At 40.3% G+C, this 13,291-nt stretch overlaps 1 protein-coding gene across 1 annotated transcript in view; it reads left to right on the plus strand.

The window, feature by feature from the left end:
• The window catches only part of LOC146406348 (uncharacterized), a 106,993-nt gene that overhangs the window by 52,936 nt on the left and 40,766 nt on the right, over nt 1-13,291 (plus strand). Inside the window, exons 4-5 of the transcript XR_014810957.1 lie at nt 3,433-3,568; nt 12,882-13,003. The gene's annotated coding sequence lies outside the window, so the exon portion shown is untranslated. The remainder of the gene's footprint in view (nt 1-3,432; nt 3,569-12,881; nt 13,004-13,291) is intronic.

Consider the following 13,291-nt stretch of genomic DNA (forward strand, 5'->3'; position numbering starts at 1 on the left):
TATCTTCAGAACTTGGAGCATAAGTTTTCTGTTTTAAGATACAATGGGGAGGTACAGTGATGTATATTATCAGGCGTAAAAATCCCCAATCTTGATGCTGTTCCTAAATGAAAACACTTAGGTCGTGTTAAATTTCTAGTATCTTATATAAGCAACAGCCCGATTTCTCCTTTTCAGCTGTACCCTGATACTCTCTTGATATCATAACAAGAAAGTGGTAGATTTAAAAACAGCAGCCTTCATCTTACACTGTATAAAAAATCAGGTAACACTCCTATTCTTATCCAACCGAAGACACTAATGCCTACAGTATATAGCAGTTGAGTAAATGGAAAAAATTCAATGGCTTGTAATTACTGTGTAACATTGATTAGTTTTTCCCCCATGGTCAAGTGGCAGACTTGTCCAAATACATTTTTTTTAAATATATATATTATTTTCTTTTATTGTTGCCATCACTTTACTTGGAATTGAGCATTTCTGCTCTCAGAATCTCTTGCCATTTTAAAATAAGACCTTTCACTACCTGGATCTTATGTCAAAAAGTCTCTGGGTTATAAATTCTACTTCTGTTAATAATTGAGAGTACTGGTGACTTTGTTTCTCTGCTTGTTAGTATTCAGCTTTCACTAACTTCTCTCTGCCAAAAAGTGTTAATAACAAGTTGGCTTATTATACACTTTGGGTGAGCTATGCATATAAAAAGGATTATTAAAATGTTATGTGAAGATACAAATTCAAAAGTATACAATTATACATGAAAAGCAAGTATATTGCTAAAATACCACCATACCCACTGAATAAACAGGAAAGACATGACAGAGCTTCACTGGCTTTGCTGACACTAACAGCAGTGAAGTCAGGAAAAGGGTTGGTACTTCAATAATAATATCCTTGGAGGCCTCCCATATGCAGGTTGCAAATAATTATCACTTGAGCTACAAGCCACTCGGCCTAACCTGCACAATATCGGGCCATGTGACATTTAATAACAGTGTAATTATGCAGCCTTTTAACCTTTTCAAATGCAGCTTGAATTTGAGATAAGAAAAAATGACAAATCAACATATTTTTCTTCTATGAAATTTGCATAAAGCTGAAGAATTGTTATCTGTCCGATGTTGATATTTATAGTGAGAGAATAAAACGTTTCATTAAGAATAAGACTGGCTGCAATTTTACTGATTCACTTATTGCTTTTGTCTATCTATGTCATACCTTTTTTTACCTTTGTAATGCTTCACTTCGTTTTAAAGTAATCAAATTTTCTCAATGAGTCTGAAATCAGTTAGCTTCCTCATCTGCAAAATGAAAGGAGAGTAAAATAGAGGGTTTGTTTTTTGTTTTTTGGTTTTTTTTGGCTTTTCTAGGACTGCACCCGCGGCATATGGAGGTTCCCAGGCTAGGGGTTTAATCGAAGCTGTAGCCACTGGCCTACGCCACAGTGACAGCGACACCAGATCTGAGCCGAGTCTGCGACCTACACCACAGCTCACAGCAACGCTAGATCCTTCACCCACTGAGAGAGGCCAGGGATCGAACCCGCAACCTCACGGTTCCTAGTCGGATTTGTTAACCACTGAGCCACGAAGGGAACTCCTAAAATAGAGTATTTATAATTAAACTTTTTTATGCTAAAACTGACCATATCAAAAAGGTAGAACTAGAGCTGTTATGGCTGACATTGGGATACGGAGGGACTTTCCTTCTTGGAGAATCTGAATCATCTCCTTCCTTTCTACCCTGTAAGAACTCCAGACAATCTAGTAAAAACAAAACAAAATACTTTCTAGAACCAATAAGCGAGGCCATGTGGTACAATGTCAATATAGCAATCCAATAATGAAATTAAGAAAACATTTCCATTTCCAGCAGCATACACAAAAGAATAAAATACTTAAGAATAAAATTAATGAAAGGGCAAGGCCTATGCCCTAAAAACTATATATCATTATTGAGAAAAATTAAAGACTTGAATAAACAGAAATATACACTCTTTGCATGAACTGGAAGGATTAGTACTATAAAGGTGGCAATATTCCCTAAATTCACCAATAGGGTAAATAAAATTCCTATAAAAAATCTCAGTAGGTTGACAAATTGGTCCTAGAATTTATATGGAAATGATAAGCACCTGGACTAGCAACCCCCAACAAAAACCCACCCAAACCAAAACAGACTATGTTTATCCTGGGATAAACTTAGTTGAACATGAGGCAGGACATTTTCAGTATCTTAAAGATTTTTTAAAAATAAATTTATATGGAGATTTTGTAGCATAGATACAGATATGTCAATATATATGAAAGATATATGAAACAAAATAGTTGGCAATGGTTAGGTCTGGTTTATGGGATTATGTAGTATCATATTTTCTTTTTGTTTATTTGCAATTTTGACAATAAAACATTTTTCAAGAGGAGAAAAACTAACATTTTAAGTTTAAAAATCTTCTTTCTCCCAAACTGACTGTTAATTGAAAGAAAACTAGTTTAAGGTGGAAGTAATAGATATAACAGAACATAAATACGCACTCTGAACTGGTTTGACCTTTGTAAAGGAAGAGGAGAAACAACTCAGAGTCAAGAGTGTTCCTTAGCTGTAAACATGCCTTTGACTGTGGTCAGCTTTGTTACCCCTGTGAAGGACAAGATTCAAATGGTGAATGAAAGTGCCTGTGATGAGCTAAAATATGTTCTTGGGATAACTGAACAGTTCTAGAGAAGAATTGAACAAAATAACCCAGTGGAGAAGTTGGAGGAATAGCCTGTCAAGTACAGTCTTAAGGTCTGAGGACAGGAGTGTTTGCTAGGGCAGAGCTGAGCGGAAAGACTCCTCAGGGAGGCTGCAGCTTAGAAAAGTGGAATCTGGACCAGGAAATCAGAGCATTTTCTTCTGAGGAGAATCCAGGGAAGACTCTGACTGAGCTGGGAACAAAAGCAACTTCCAGCATGGCTGGTGGAGAAGCAAAGACCCTGCTCCAGAGATTTGGAGGGTTAGGAGAAAAGGCATGTGGGTAAAGTAGGAAGATTAGTCATTAGGAAGGCTGAGCCTAGAAGAGAAATCTCTGGACTGAAACAAAGGCACCATCAATAGAGAGGAGCCAAAATTCCCGGAGTGCTTCACATCAAAGCATTGTGAAATTGCTTCATTGTAAGTTAAAATTGTTTGCCTCAAGGGTATAACTGTAGGAAGCACGCACCACCAGTCTTCCCCTGCTACAGGAAGTTGTATGTGTATACTGGCACCACGGTGCACTCTTTTGGGAAAACAAGTACTGGTGGAAGCTAGATGATCAGAAAAGGAAGGGTACTAACATCAATAGAGAAAAGCCTACTTCACAAAATTTGGCTTAGAGTGTTACACATGCAAGGGTTCTTTTAATTTTCACAAGAAACCTGTGCAATTAATATTATCATCCTTGCTTTACAGACCTGAAGAGAAAGAAGTTTGATCATTTGTGGCCAGTTAACCACTCAGCTTCAGCCTGCTCTGAGCTCAGGCCCTCATTTCTCATTTCACCACACCCTTAAGTGCTTTCTGACTTGGAAATGGAGATTAAATTTAGGTGGGTCAAGGTGGATAATTCAAGTGAGAAGAATCTGTTTGGCATTGTTATTACTTGTGATAAAATTTCAGTATATTGCCTAATTTCCCAGAGATTCCAAAGAGATGCCTCTCTACAAAGTAGTACACATAAAATAAGCTACAAGGATATATTTTACAACACAGGGAATATAGCCAATATTCTATGGTGCTATAAAAGAGTATAACTTTTAAAAATTGTGAATTACTATATTTCATACCTGTAACATATAATATTGTACATCAATTCTACCTCAATTAAAAAAAAAAAACCCAAAGAGACATCTCTCAAGACTCAAAAAGGCAGAAACATTCTGTTCTTATGAAAAAATATAAGTTGTATTTTTTTAAATGCAGTATCATTATATCTGTGGTGCTAATGGAATTAGATACACTCAGCTGCATAATCAGGGCACACCATGTCCAACTGGCCTAAGAAGTGGAGGAAATCAAATATCATTAGATGTGATTTGGAGATGTACAAAGATGGCTTTCAGAGAGGAAGCCATTAGCACGTTTATACCATGTCTAGATTTTTCTTTTCTATTTTTGTATTACAGCAGAGCTGTTGATAATCAAGAAAGATTACTTGTTTCCAGGGTGAAGGCAAAAAAGCAGCCAATTACACTAACAGAAGTATCATGGGAGGGATAATAACTGATAGGAGTGATGAGTGATTTAATTAAAATGCCAAGAAAGAATTTTAAAGAGAACACTTTCATTCATTCACTCATCATTCATTATTCATTTTTTCCTTCCAATACCAGGCCCTGACAAGTGTCAGAGAAAGGATAATCAGTAGGACACGGTCCTTCCCTCACAGAACTTTCAGTCCAGTGAGGGCGATAGATATGCACACCCTATTAGCTTGAAGTGATGGGCTTTGCAAGGACAGGGTGAGCAACGGGCTGTGAAAGCCAGAAGGAAAGAGGCTTCCACTGCATGTAGAACTGTGTGACTATTAAAGAAAACCAGGGGGCAGAGGCCAACCCCAGTCCCTGCCATGGCTGTCAATGTAGCAGCTGCAGAACCGCAGTTACACCATGGTAGCAACAGTCAGGGAAAAAAGGTGAAGCCAGGACCGACAACCTCAGTGTTGTGGTTAACAGATGTTTAAGAAAGTAAGAAGAAAATGTAAGATCAAGCCACAGTTGGATTTTGAGAAGTAAGCGCTCTATTAAATGCACAAAGAAATAATGTGAGCAAGCATTGTTGGTACTTTACTGAAGTTTAAATCCATCTTTAATTTACCAGAATCCCAGGACTTTTGCTATGGTTTTTCTAAACCTCATACTGTCTTGGTTACATCTCTGATTTGGAAAGGATGGAAGTGTTTTGAGTTAAATGTTTGCAAGTGATAGATGAATCTCTCTAAGAATGTGGTTGGAATTTTGATTAAATTCTCATTTGGAACTTTCTCACTTGCTCATTCTTCCCACTCTTTTCTTCATTCTTTGAAAATTGCAGTGCCCCATTCATCCATAAAAAATATATATGGAATGCCTACTGTGAGCTAAACATTGAGGATATAGAGGTGAACAAATGCCATCATTGTTCTCCAGGAGTTCCATCTTGTTGGGAGGGTAACACCCAGATAATCCCAATACAAGACCATAAACATGTATGGTACACACTGGAAGTGCAGTGGAGGAACTGTTTGATGTGCTCGAGAAAGATGTCACAGTAGTCAACCCCTCTGAGCTCAGTTCCAAAAGATGGGTGGGAGTTTTCAGATGGAGGACAGCAAAGAGATTTCCAAAGAGAGCAAACAGCCTGAACCAAGATATGATGGCACAGAGGTGCATGAAACATTCAACAAAAGTGACTTGTTTTAGGTAAAATTAGAGTGGCAGGAAGATGATCTGGAAAGTGAGGTTGAGAATATGCTACAGGAAAAAAGGAAACAAACAATTGCATTAAAAGCTTTAGCCCCTCCGAACTTGTGGGTTCAGAGGTAATGGGGCTACTTCCAGCTAATCTTATCTTGGCTTCTGATTATTGTTGACTGGCCTAGTCATTTCTAAGACAAAGTTTTGAAGTAGGCACAGTACATATATAATGTCCCTCTCTCTCCCTTCTACTTCCCCTCCGTCCTTCCCAAGAGTACCCTCTGTCTCTAGGCTCCTTTCTAGCTTCTTTTGCTCTGCTGATCTAAGAGAGTCTGCCAGCTAAAGACTCCCTTCCTCATGGCTCTGCTCCAGGCTCAAACTAATCTCATAAACATATTAAAAATGCAGTAACCTCACTAGGTCACTTCTCAACACAATATCCCTGATCCTTGGCAGAAGTGTTCAGTGTTTCACATAAACTTTTGGATCTGGCTAGTGTGGTCTTGTATGTTTGTGTAAGTGTTTGTGAAGATCCAGAGAGGCGGGTGCATATGCCTTTTGGGCTGCTGAGGTCGCCACCTGGATTCACACTTCAGTGAGAGTGAGGAGCTGACCACGTCTAACCACGACCATCTTATTGACTGGTGTGGTTGTGGTCCTATCACACATAGTATAGGGGTGGACAGTGGTGCTTGTTTGCAGCTTCAATGTACAAGTTTATGTTTAAAAGCATTACCTGCTAAAGATGCAATAAATTGTTTACACTAGCAGAATAACCAATACCGCCACCACAGATTTCACTTATAAAGTCGATACCGGAAAGATGATAATGGAATCCCGGGTCTTGTTCACAGCAGCCGCAGAATGAACTCTGAGAACACACAGGCAGCAAGCAAGCAAAGTCTTTATTAAAGGAAAGCAAATAGCTCCCAGGACAGCTGGGAGGGGGGAGAAGAGCCACTTTTCTCTATTGTTCTTTAGGGATTTCTATCTCTCCAAGTTGGGGTGGGGTACCAGAAAGATGTGGTTTTCTCCCATTGGCCTTGCTCGGTCACCTATATCAGTCCTTATCCAATAGGGCTTTTAGGGTTGGAAATGTCCTGTGTAAGTTTTATGGTTTCTTTATCCTTTTCTTTCCTTAGATTAAGTCGCCATTCCTCTCATTCCTTTTTTATCCATTGAGGAGTGGGCTAGAGACTCACATTTCCTATAGTAAACAAAGTCTGTGGGGAAGGCGCATTTCCTATAATAAAACAGGGCCTGTGGAGGTGTTTCTCCCTGGAGCCCTTAAGACACAAAATTAATCAATATCCATATCAAAAGAATGTATCGGAGCCCACGCTCCTACACTAACTTCCTGAGTTAGTATTCTGTCTCAAAGTCTCACTGTATCTTGATGAATCTGTACTGCTTTAAGAATAATTGGTGTTTAATGAGGTGTTTTGAACAAATTAAAGAGCAAAAACATTGAGAAAACTAAATTTTATGATGGTTTTGTTGCTAGAATTGATCAATCACCATCACTGTGTATGAAACCAAATACACAGGATCCTATTATTATTTTTTCTTTCACACACAGCCCATTTTAGTGGATATAAATTTCTAATATATTCTCTGTGTTCTAACTGTGAGTTCTAGAAGATACTGAGATGATGAGAGTGTTTGATATTATCAGTATGGCTTGGGGAATATAAGTCTATCAGTCCAAGCAAAACCCCACACTGTGGTAGTTAAGGAAGAGCCATTTGCCTTGCAGTCTGTGTAGTCTAAGACTTTTACTGTCTCTGGTGGCAGCATTGGGAGGCAGAGGTAAGAGATGATGCTAATAAGCTCTGATCTTGCAAATGCAGAATGCTGGGCCAAGAATTGACTATAAAAGACTTTGCCAACTGGGCATACAGGACTGGTGTTTAAATTAAAATTTGAGAGCGTCTCTTTTTTTCTTATTTTGCATAACCTCTTTCCTCCCTACAGCACTCTTTTCCTAAGTCTACTGAGGGTCTTTGGGTTCATGAGCAAAAGGAGATGGAAGTTTTCTTTTAAACCAACGTCTTAAGCAGATCAGCTGGGGACTCTTCAATACCCCCCGGGGCAAGGTAAAAATAGGAACAGGCAGGAGTTCCTACCCTGGCTCAGTGGTCATGAACCCAACTAGTATCCAATGAGAATGTGGGTTTGACCCCTAGCCTCAGTTAGTGGGTTAAGGATCGAGCATTGCCATGAGCTATGGCTTATGTTGCAGAGGCAGCTCAGATCCCATGTTCTGGGGCTGTGATGTAGGCCAGCATCTATAGCTTCGATTCGACCCCTAGCCTGGGAATTTCCATATGCCGTGGATGCGGCCCCAAAAAGACCAAAAAAAAAAAGAAAGAAAGAAACATGCTCCCTGGAGGGGATGATGTCACACAGCAGGTGTGGGGATGGGGGTTGGGGGGTATACTGTATAGCCTTCACCACAAGCATCATGACCTAGGCTTCAACTGTGAGGGGTTATTTGGCCCTTTACTGCCAAAGGTGATGAGCTACCTCCACGCAATGGGAAACAATTGTTTCAGCCATTGGCTAATGAAGCAGAGTCTGGAGAATTTTGAGCATTAGCTCTCCTGAGATGAACTCCTCCCCCCATTTGACAGTTGCTATGTACAAAGTCAGTTAGCCCATCACCTTGGGGAAAGGAAAATCCAAACTGAGGGGCCACAGAAGCATTTTCCATCTGCAACTTGGGCAGGGCTTTTGCATTTTAGCACAGAGCTCAACGAGCAGCAAGAGGATTGTTTGTGTTTGGCTTATGTTTGCTGTGATCCAAAAGTAAGGTGAAATCTGGCCTCCCATCCCTGAGGTCTAACTAATCTGGTAATGAACTGAGACAGCCTGATAGGCAATGTTTCCACCCAATTCCCAGACTGTTCTGAACCAGGAAGATATTTTCCAAGTTGAAAATGGAGTAAATGTAATGCATCCCACTCAAAAATGACAGATCTCATTGTAAAGTCATCTATAAATGAATTGAGCTGTTGATGCTTTAAAATATTCCTCTGTTCCTAAAGTTGTGTTCAAGAATCTCGTTGTCAAGAAGACATGATAGGTTTGTTAAATACCCTATAGAATAATGTACTTGAAGCGCCTGCCTTATCTTATGCAATTTTTCTGTTTAATCTGAGTTGTATGTATGCTACTGCAGCTTCAAAACATCTGGGCACAGCAATTTTTTCTTTCCTGCACCTGCAAGGGTAAGTACACACATAAACAAAAAAGAAATTAAATCTTCCGCAGAGCTGGGGAAAAAAAGAACCCAACCAGCCATGAAGCTCAAGGGAGCAGTATGACAAGTGCTGAGCTGTAAACAAGCTTGAGAGGGATTTAATTCTTATGACAAGTGCCAGTGGTGGCATCTCACATGGACGCAGCATATGCACACATTTCAGAGAGGAGCCACACAGGATTTAATGCAAATAGAAAAGAAGAAGAAAAAAAAGCAAAAGCTCTCTGTGCATCAGCTTCTCCTCATCTATAAATAGCCAAGCAAATCAGGATGAGCTAGTGTTGTAATTATCTTGATTTTCAGAATTTTTGCCACTCAGAAGGGATTTTCAGTCTCCTCCCTGCTCTTTATAATTATAGCTGCTGTTCCAACCTCTGCCAAGGGTTGGTGGTTGCAAAGAGATATTCGCCAGGTAGCTGCTCTGCCGCAGAGAAAATTACCAACTTTCCTTTGTTGGTTTGGTTTTGTCACTTAGGATCCAAATCAAAACTTCAGAGGGCAGTCATTTGTCTTCTTGTGACAGCCACTTCTTCACTTTTGCTTGTAACTTCTAGACTCTGGCACTGTGGGGCCCTCCTGCACTTAAGTAAATGACATGATAAAGATGCGGAGGTAGCTGTGTTCCACTTTGCATAGAATCACAGACACCTGTGTCAGGAGAGGGTTAGAAACCAAGTCTTGTGACAGCCCTGAAGCTGGACCCTCCTCCAACTGTGAAATGCCATGTTTGCTGATCCCTGTTCTCTCAGTGTGTTCAAGGACTAGAAAGCAGGATGGGGAAAAGGTGTGAAGCACGGTTCTTAAAAATAGACAGACAGGTAGGATGGGAGACCTTGCTAGGTGCCTACCTAATATCTTTCTCCCACATCAAGAGTGGGCAAACTGTTCACAGGCTAAATCCAGCCTGCTGCCTTTGCTGATAAATAAAGTTTTATTGGAACACAGCCTTACAATGTATTGCCTATAGCAACTTTCATGCTACAAGGGCAGAACAGAGCAGTTGTTAACAGAAACCATCTGGCCTACAAAACCTAAAATATTTACCATATAGTCCTTTACAGAAAAAAGTTTGCTAATCCCTGTCTTATATTAACAGTGTCCCATTTTGATTGTGGCAGCCATGTGCCAGGATTTATTTTTTTTAAAACCACTTTCTTGCATCTAGGGGGACACATGTGACCCAGTTCTGCCTAATGAGATGAAAGAAAAAGTGAACTGGGAGGGGTGGGGGTGGGGTGCGCTAGGAAATCTATTTTTTGTCTAGATTGTAATAGAAAAGCTCCCTGAATCGCTTTTCCAAAAGTCATCTGCCCTTGTGGTATAACTTCCTAAACCTCTTAACTCTTCCCAGCATTCAACAGCAGCATTATGCGATGGTGTCATTCTCTGACTTAGCGGGTGAACATGATTGAATCTGAGAGGTGAGCAGTGGTGGAACCAGGTGGAATACTCTCCAGCTCTGTATTTGAAGACCTTCTTCATTCCATCTCTGAGGAGATAAAAACCATTTCTGAGTGATTTTCCCAGCTCTTCCTGCTGGACTTCGCTCCCTTTTCCCTGTTCTCCTCTTTCTTCTCTCTGTTGTGGTTCCCATGCCTGATATGGAGGGGATAGGGGTGGTGGGAGAGGAGGACAGTGAGGGGGGACGGGGAATTCACTGGAAGAAGCAGGGCAATGTCTCCTCACCTCCTCATACCCTGATCAAACTGCAACCACTTTTTACTGAAGAAGTGATCATGACAGTTACAAAATGGGTCCATGCCAAAATGTCAGCTCCAATGGGGACTTTACCAAAACCATCTCACAGCTTCCTCTGCCTCCTTTTCTGGGCCTCAGTAAGGCAGCAAAAATTCTGAAAGAAACCCTTGAAATGCCTCAGCTTTTTTCCTAAAATCCAAGCAAAATCCAAAGAGAAAATGTAATCAAAGTTTTAATGGAGTATGTCTGATACATTCCTCCTTAGAGTCCTAAAATATCTACAATCAAATATCTCACCTTGTGTGAGACCCATGTTTATTTTTTTTTTCTTTTTAGGGCCGACCTGAGGCATGCCGAGGTTCCCAGGCTAGGGGTCTAATTAGAGTTACAGCTGCTGGCCTACACCACAGCCACAGCAACATCAGATCCGACCATAGCTCATGGCAGCACTGGATCCTTAACCCACTGAGCGAGGCCAGGGATCGAACCCACAACCTCATGGTTCCTAGTCGGATTTGCTTCCACTGTGCCACAATGGGAACTCCCATGTTGATTTTTAATATACAAAGAGGGTAAAGTTCTGGAGTTGAATCCCTAAAGTATTTATCAGTAGGAATTTTTCTTCATTTTTAAACAAAAAAAAAATCTTTTTAAAGAAGTCTAAGGTGGTCGTTTGCATGACTGCTTCTATCTCAGAGACCTCATTCAGGAAAGAGTGAAAGATACTTTTATTTTTGGTATTAAACTTAACCATTATTTGGTTTATTAATGCTATCTTGATTTAGTTGTAAATGGTCTGTAGTTTGTTTAACTTTTCATAGTTTTGTCTACAAACTAGTGTAGACACTGGCTTCCATGCTTGTGAAGTTTTGAAGAAATACAATCAGAATCTACAAGGCATTTGGTGCTTTAAATGAAATCATATTTACAGAAATTATGGCACCCATTCTCTCCTCATTCTTCCTCTGTGAATGACATCAGATCCACCAAGCTCCTTCATTAGAAGTGACCCTAAAATGCAAGCATGGCTACCAATACCCTAGCCTCCTCAACATGCATCTGTGAAAGTACAAATGGCTCCTATGGTACCGCACCGGGAACTATATCCAATCTCTTGTGATAGAACATGATGTAAGATAATATGAGAAAAAGAATGTATATGTATATGTATATGTATAACTGGGTCACTTTTCTGTACAGCAGAAATTGACACAACATTGTAAACCAAGTATACTTTAATTTTTTTAATTATTTAAAAAAGAAAAAAGAGAAAAGAAAATACAAATGGCCCAGCAACATTCCCAAGTTAAAACAAAACAAAATACTCTAGACTTTAAAGATTCTGGGTCAGTATGGCAAATGTAAACAGACCATTTACTTGGGGAAAAAAATCTTGGGAATTTGAAGAGCCTTAGAACTTTCATCACTGTGGAAGGCAGAATTCTACAATGGCTCCCAAAATTCCAGCCCCCCTGGAACACACACCCTATATATCCCCTCCCTTTGAGGGCAGGCAGAATCTGTGAATATGATGAGATATTAGATATTAGGTTACTAATAAATAAATTGACTTCTTTTAACCAAGAGGAAGATTGTGTAGGTTGATCTGAAAGATTGGAAGTGTAAGAGGGTTTATGGAGAGATCCATGTAGCTACCTACACCTGAGGGCAGCCTCTAGGAGCTGAGAGCAACTCCAACCAACACCCATGCAAGAAATGGGGGCCTCAGTCTTATAGCTGAAAGGAAATGAATCCTGCCAGCAGCCAGAATGGGCTTAGAAGAGGTCCCCAACCTCCAGACCAGATGCCAGGCTCAGCCAATCCCTTGATTTCAGCCTGGTGGGATCTTGAGCAAAGAATCCAGTTTTATTATGCCTGGACTCTTAACCCATAGAGATACTAAATTTGTGTTGTTTTCAGCTGTTAAGTAAGTTTGTGGTAGTGTGTTATGCAGCAATTGAAAACTAATACAATTACAAACCTAAAACCTACCTCTGATAACACTTATAGCTAGGGGAGCACACCATATTCTGTTGTGCAGAAGAGATGTCTCTCTATAACTTTTCTGTTGGGACAGGAGTTCCCACTGTGGCACAATGGGATGGGTGGTTCTCTGCATTGCCAGAACATAGGTTTGATCCCCAGCCCAGCACAGTAGTTAAGGATCCAGCACTGCCACTGGTGTAGGGCATAGGTCACAACTGTGGCTCATATCTGATCCCTGGCCAGGAAACTCCATATGCCATGGGGCAGCCAAAAAAAGAAAAAAAAAAAAAACAATATAACCTTTCTGTTGTGATGGATGGTCTGTTGGCTGGATGTTGTATTTGGCAAGAATCACACAGAGGTTTGTAAGGATGGCTTGATCAATAGTATAATTATTTAATCTAGCCATTCATTTGAAAAATCCTTGAGCACCTACCACATGCCAGGCATGCTTCCAAGGCACTGATTTATGTAATTGTTTTATAGGCTGGTGCTCAATTTTTTCCTATTTTCTCCTCTAGATACCATCACCATTCATTTCTTTATCTTGAGAGGCTGAATTTTACAGCTTTCTGTGTACTTTGGATTCAGCTCACGGAACAAACCAGCAGAAAGATGAAAATGTAGAAAGAGAATGAAGTCAGTAAGTATATTTCCCTGTATTTTCCCCTAAAGGGCTATTTGAGTTAGTTGCAGCCCTCCACTCTTGTTCCTCTCCTAAGCCTCTCCATCTCTCTCTATGAGAAGCCCCTCCCCTCCCCCCAGCCCCTGAGTGGTAAACACCCCCACTGTTGCTAGCCTTGGAGTACCACGTCCTCCCTGTTGGTGTACCTAAACCCTGGCCACACCTTGTCAACAATTCCTTTATCAACCTCTCCTTATTGCTTTGATGTTTGACTGTGCTTTTTCCTACCAAGACCTTGAGGATTCA

Source organism: Sus scrofa, chromosome 1 (assembly GCF_054392235.1).
Source record: "Sus scrofa isolate SSC_HxYL_T2T_F1_AM1 chromosome 1, Sscrofa_HxYL_maternal_Yorkshire_Landrace_v2.0, whole genome shotgun sequence".
NCBI classification, from domain to species: domain Eukaryota; kingdom Metazoa; phylum Chordata; class Mammalia; order Artiodactyla; family Suidae; genus Sus; species Sus scrofa.